This window comes from Theropithecus gelada, chromosome 11 (assembly GCF_003255815.1).
Source record: "Theropithecus gelada isolate Dixy chromosome 11, Tgel_1.0, whole genome shotgun sequence".
NCBI classification, from domain to species: Eukaryota; Metazoa; Chordata; class Mammalia; order Primates; family Cercopithecidae; genus Theropithecus; species Theropithecus gelada.
The window spans coordinates 13852561-13859087 of record NC_037679.1 but is presented as its reverse complement, the minus strand read 5'-3'; the positions used below and the strand labels follow the sequence as shown (position 1 = coordinate 13859087).

At 36.9% G+C, this 6527-nt stretch overlaps 1 non-coding gene across 1 annotated transcript; it reads left to right on the top strand.

The window, feature by feature from the left end:
* The first annotated feature begins 2590 nt into the window (after positions 1-2590).
* Positions 2591-2711, top strand: LOC112635694. Its single transcript, XR_003122028.1, has one exon. It is a non-coding gene; the product is annotated as a small nucleolar RNA SNORA32 (small nucleolar RNA).
* Positions 2712-6527: the final 3816 nt, after the last annotated feature.

Here is a 6527-nt window from a genome sequence, read left to right as displayed (position 1 = left end):
AAGAGCAATTAGGAGGCTTTGGAACGTTTTAAGCAGGGAGTGACAGGATCATATTTGCATTTTAAAAACCATTCTGGCAGGCATCCTAACAGGTGTGAGGTGATAGCTCACTGTGGTTCTTTCATTTCCCTGATAATTAGAGCACCTTTTCATACAGCTTTTGACCATTTGTATGTCTTTTTTGAAGACATCTCTATTTAAGTCTTTTGCCCATTTTTTAATAGGGCTTTGTTTTCCTGCTATTGAGGTGTAGGAGTTCCTTATATATTTTGGATGTTAACCTCTTACTAGGTATATGGTTTGCAAATATTCTCTTTCACACCAGAGATTGCTGTTTTACTCTGTTGGTTGTTTCCTTTGCTGTGCAGCAGCTTTTTAGTTTGATAAAGCCCCACTTGTCTATTTTTTACTTTTGCTGACTGCACTTTTGGTGTCATATCCAATAAACCATTGCCAAGACTAATACCAAGAAGCTTTTTCCCTATGTTGTCTTCTAGGAGCTTTATAGTTTCAGGGTCTTACATTTAAATCTTTAATCCAGTCTAGGGGGGTTTTGGGAATGATGTAAGATAAGGATCCAATATTCTTTTGCACGTTTTTATCCAGTTTTTCACACCATTTGTTGAAGAGACTATCCTTTATATTATTATTGTTTTAGGCAATATCATAAATGAGATTGATTTCTTAATTTCCTTTTTTGATAGTTCATTGTTACTGTATAGAAAGGAAACTGATTTTGGTGTGGTCATTTTTGTATCCTGCAACTTTATTAAATTTGTTTATTAGTTCTAATAGGTTTTTTTTTTTTTTTTTAGATGGAGTCTTGCTCTGTCACCAGGCTGCAGTACAGTGGCGCAATCTCAGCTCACTGCAACCTCCAACTCCCTGGTTCAAGCGATTCTCCTGCCTCAGCCTCCCGAGTAGCCAGGATTATAAGCACGCACCACCACATCCAGCTAATTTTTGTATTCTTAGTAGAGACGGAGTTTCACCACGTTGACCAGGATGGTCTTAGTCTCCTGACCTCGTGGTCCAACCACCTCAGCCTCCCAGCGTGCTGAGATTACAGGCATAAGCCACCGCGCCCAGCCTCTAACAGGTTTTTGTTTTGTTTTTTTTTTTTTGTGGATCCTTTCAGGTTTCTCATCCTTCCCCTGAGTAGAGAGACACGTTGGCTAGAGAAATGTTGTAAAATTGATAGGCAATGATAAGTGCCCAGTGTAGACTTGTAGTAATCAATTTAAACTAAGACCAACTAGCATATGATTTTCTCCAACAATGGTCAGTTGAAGAAGGCAGGAGTGGGACAGTTATGTATGTGCTTAAGGACTCTGTGACAGACTTCTTTTCATTTAAACTAATATATGATCAATTTTACACAAACTGCATTTTAAAAATATATCCATGAAAACAACACTGGACCATCTCCCATACCCTGAGTGTCCATGAACAATCCTTTGTACCCTTCCCAGATTATTGCAGACCCACTCTCTAGGGAGATGTCAGCCTTGCCGAAAGTCTTCATATGATACTTTAACAATTTGGGTTTTATTTTGTTGGTTGCTTGGATGGTTTTGTTTTGTTGTTGTTTTTCAAGATGGCGTCTCGCACTGTTGCCCAGGCAGGAGTGCAGTGGCATGATCTTGGTTCACTGCAACCTCCACCTCCCTGTTCAAGCAATTCTCATGCCTTAGCCTCCTGAGTAGCTGGGACTACAGGCGCCCGCCACTACACCTGGCTAATTTTTTGTATCTTTAGTAGAGACGAGGTTTCACCATGTTGGCCAGGCTGGTCTCGAACTCCTGACCTCAGTTGGTCCACCCGCCTCAGCCTCCAAAAGTGCTGGGACTACAGGTACTTTAACAATGTGTATGACAGTCAAATCATTCTTAAAAAATAAGTCAAATGTTTTAAATATTTGAGTCCATTGAAAGATCAGTATGTGATTCAAACTATGATCCAAAAACTCAAAAAGTCAGGGAAGGTTGAGATTATTGCCTGACACTTTGTGAACTAGAACAATGAAGCTTTGTTTCTGAATTCTCCATCCCTTTTGAGTTCTATAAAGCATGGATCTGGCAACAGAAGTTCCAAAAATCCTGCCTTGACTTCTCCCTCTTTAGAGGGGTAAGACCTGACTACAAAGGGATACGTTTGTCACCGGAAGTTTCACTGACGTTTTCCTCCTTTTCTGAACAGTAAGATTCAGACAGCCATGCCCTGGAGCCACAAGGCCAGCTCAGTGCTCTAGTTTTAGGGACCTGAGTGGACTATCTCTGACAAAGAATCATTTCAAGGGATTAAACATTCTGATGTATTGATTCTGATGACTGGATAATATCCTAGAGGTCCCAGAAATTGTCAGGCAATGTGATTAAACATCTCTCACCTAAAGAGTTCATGGTGGACTATTTCTAGAAGACCATTAATTCCCAACACTTTTAGAGAGAGAATACAGAAGATAACAGAATAATGATCACTTAATATATTTGAGTAAATTTTAGTATAATTCAAGTACAATTGTTGAAATTTCTAGAATGTAATATAATAGACACAGCCTGCTTCAAAACCATACATTAGAAAATAACAATGGTCATTACCAAGGCTTTTAGAATGCAGTTTCTCATTTGCTGTGGACATGACCATAAAAAAATTTCCCAGTAGGTTTTCTATCTGCTACTTTGCTAGCAATCAGCTTATTGGGAACAGCTGATTAATAGAAATGCAATACAAATACAATGTGAACTACATGTGATTTTTCTTTTTTTTCTAATAACTTTCATCAGTAATCAATGAGATTTTAAAATTCTGCTAGATCTCTTGAATCATGCAAATGTGCTTTGCCTTTGTATTGTAACCCTTGTGGGATGCTAATAACCAAGCAGTTTGTAGTAGAGTTAACTCAGGCTGGTTCTAGGACTCATTCATGTTCACTCACTGTACAATCATCTCTGGAAATGTAAAATTTACTTTTATATTGTTATGTAGGGCTGACAGGACAGCTGGATCAGTTTCATTAAAAAGGGCAAACTTGAAGATCTTTTGACTCCAGCTTTTTAGGGGATCTAAAGTGACCTTGATGGACAGTGGAAGAAATCACAACATGGAATTCCTTGAATAAAAATTTATTGACTTTAAAAAAAAAAAAAAAAAAAAGAAAAGAACATCAGTAGAATAATTACTCTGGGTATAAACTCACAGATTGTAATCTGTTTCTCAGTCATATCTGTCTGTAACACCATGTCACCAGTTTTACTCTGAAGAACATTCTTTTCAATATGATCTTGGGTTTTCTTTTTTTTTTTGTTTTATTTTCTTAAGAAACCACCAGGCGCGGTGGTTCACGCCTGTAATCCCAGCACTTTGGGAGGCCAAGGTGGAGGGATCACGAGATCAGGAGTTAGAGACCAGCCTGACTAACATGGTGAAACCCCCTCTCTACTGAAAATACAAAAATTAGTCGGGCGTGGTGGTGGGCACCTGTAATCCCAGCTACACAGGAGGCTGAGGCAGGAGAATCGCTTGAACCTGGAAGGCGGAGGTTGCAGTGAGTTGATATTGCGTCATTGCACTCCAGCCCAGGCGACGGTGCGAGACTCCGTCTCAAAGGAAAGAAAGAAAGAGAGAAAGAGAGAAAGAGAGAAAGAAAGAAAGAGAGAAAGAAAGAAGAAACAGGGTCTTGCTCTGTCACCCAGGCTGCAGTGCGGTGGCACAATCTTAGCTCACTGTCCCACCATCTCGAGGGATCTTCCCACCAAGTAGCTAGGACTACAGGTAATACACCCCCGCACCAGGAAAATTTTTTAATTTTTTGTAGAGACAGGGGTCTTGCCGTCTTGCCAAGGCTGGTCTCGAACTTCTGGGCTCAAGTGATTCTTCTGCCTCGGCTTCCCAAAATGCTGGGATTACAGGCGTGAGCCACTGCGCCTGGTCTTATATTTTATTAAAATTGCCAATAACCTTTGCCAAAGTTGTGTTTTATTATTTAAAAATTCAAACTTGTTGACATCGTCAATTAACTCTTTTCTGCAGATCATAATATTTTAGGTGAGAAAATACTCTGTACACGGTTGCTGAAGTACGTGGCAAACAAAAAATTCTGCCAGAAAGAATATTCCAAAGTTTTTCTCATTGAAATGTGTAAAGATTTTTACCCCAGATATTTTCACAGATACTATCTTTTTATCCTGTTCAGAGTAGCATTGCTTAACAAATATTTTTAAAAGACAAGATGAATTGGTAAGTTATCTTTGTTTATGGTTCTTTGAATGCTTCACCAGATTTAGATGCTGAAAAATCACAGGCCTCAATTTCACCAAGTTCCAGAATAGAGTATCAATATATTCATTTAAATATAGAAGCTCTATCAAAAGATTCTTCCCACAAGGTTGAGATAGTCTAAAATCTCAAGATTAAACCTTGTAAACTGTTTGAGTACTCGTCATTTAATTTGTTCAGTTGTTCGCTTGCTTTTGTGCAGATAAATTTCACTGTCTTTTTGTTTGCAAGCTTTGTTTTCAATCATTGAAATTTACTGAAAGATTCCAGTGGTGAAGTTTTCAGCACTGCAGTTGAATATTTTGATTAAAGATTTACAATGATTCTTAAACAAAATACACTCAACAATTCACAGATTAATGTCCATGAATATATAACAATAGTTATTCCGCTAATTTTTTAAACTCTAATATCAGCTTCCTCACAAATTACATATATATACAAACACATACATATATACAAAATATATTAAATATACACACTTCACATATATGTATATATAATACATGCATACATATACACATATATTTATAAATTTTGATAATTATCACTCTATATTTGGATTGGTAGAATATTATCATTTATGTGGCCTCAATTCTAAATTACATGTGTACCACAAGTACACACCATGGGTACTTTCTACTCCATTTATTTTTTATTTCAAAATATTTACCACATATTATGGCATACCAAAAACCTTGTTCACATTATCATCACAAAAACAAATAATTTTATCTTCAAAATTAAACCTTTTAACTAAATTTACAATAGCATTAACAACAATGTCAAATGAACTTCCAAAAGCTTTACTTTGAATCCAGGACTTGGCTGCAAAAAAAAAAAAAAAAAAAAAAATAGAATCATTACTAGAATTAACTGATTTTCTACCTAAAACACTTGAGGTCACTGATATAAAATCATCATTTTTTAACTATTTGCAAAGTTTATTTATTAATGGAGCTAATAAATTAACAGCTATAAGTTCACATTTCATACATGCTCAAGAAAACTCAGAAATTCAAAATTGTAAAAATTATTTAGAATAGCCATCTGATCTAAGCAAAAAGTTGTGCTTCTGTAGAGTAATACAAAAATGTGACTTCAGCAGCTGCAGGTATTAAATCATTGTTGCCTTCTCAAATAACTACTAACTGCGAGTTGATGCTAAATACTTCTTTAGCAAACTTGTGCTTTCTGGCTTTCATGTGGTCAGTGATAGCACTATGGTCTCCATAGTGGATGGTAAATATCAACATTTTGTACCAGTTTTATATTCATCAAAAGCTTTCTCTAAAAAATGAATATTGAGTACTTAATTTTTGTTTTTTTGTTTTAGTTCATTGCTGCCAAAAGTGTTCACAATTTAAAAAGCAATATCAAACAATAAGATAAGTAAATGAAAGTTGTACCATATAATGAATGACAAAACCACTGTAGCAAGGGCAAGCAGGCTATTTTCTGTAGGTCTATTGTGTAACTGATCAGCCTGTTTTTTACATATATCTCACATAATTTCCCAAGTTTCCCGCTGGCTCTATCAACCTATGCCCTGATATACTGCACATTTCCCAGCTCATTTTATAGGCCATTGAACAACTGGAAGGCACACCAAGTGGTTGGCAGGGGAGCAATATCAAATACTTCTCCCACCACCTCCAAGACCTGAACGTGAACACTGTCTCTTATTGTCCCAATATGTACACTATTTTCATCAGGGAGTGCCCTGCATGCTGTCCTTGAAAGGAGGGTGTTAGTCAAGTTGCACCTGGAAAAGACAAGAAGAAGAAAGAAAAGTTATCTCTAGTTGTATTCCAGATTTAACTATGCATGAAAGTAGTTCTCACTACAAGACCAGACTATGGCAGAAATTCAAAGGGAAAGCCTACCAAAACATGTCAGTTTATTTTTATGTAACCATTAATAATAATAACACTTGGTTAAAGTATAAAAATCCAGTCACAATGCTTACCCAGACCAGACACTTGGGGAGGGGGGCAAACAGCCCTAAACTGGGACTGTCCCAGACAAAACAGGACATATGGCCACCCTACCCTACTCAATATCCATGTTAAGTATTTTATAATGCCTGCTTTCACCACGTGAAATATAAAACCTTACAAATTCCCCAACTCTTAAAAATATTATTCAAGTACGGGGTATTTGTTAAGAATGTATCCAAAGTGAATAAGATGCCCAAGCAGGATTGCATTAGCAGAGCTCAAATAGTAGTCCTCCGTTTCACTGATTAA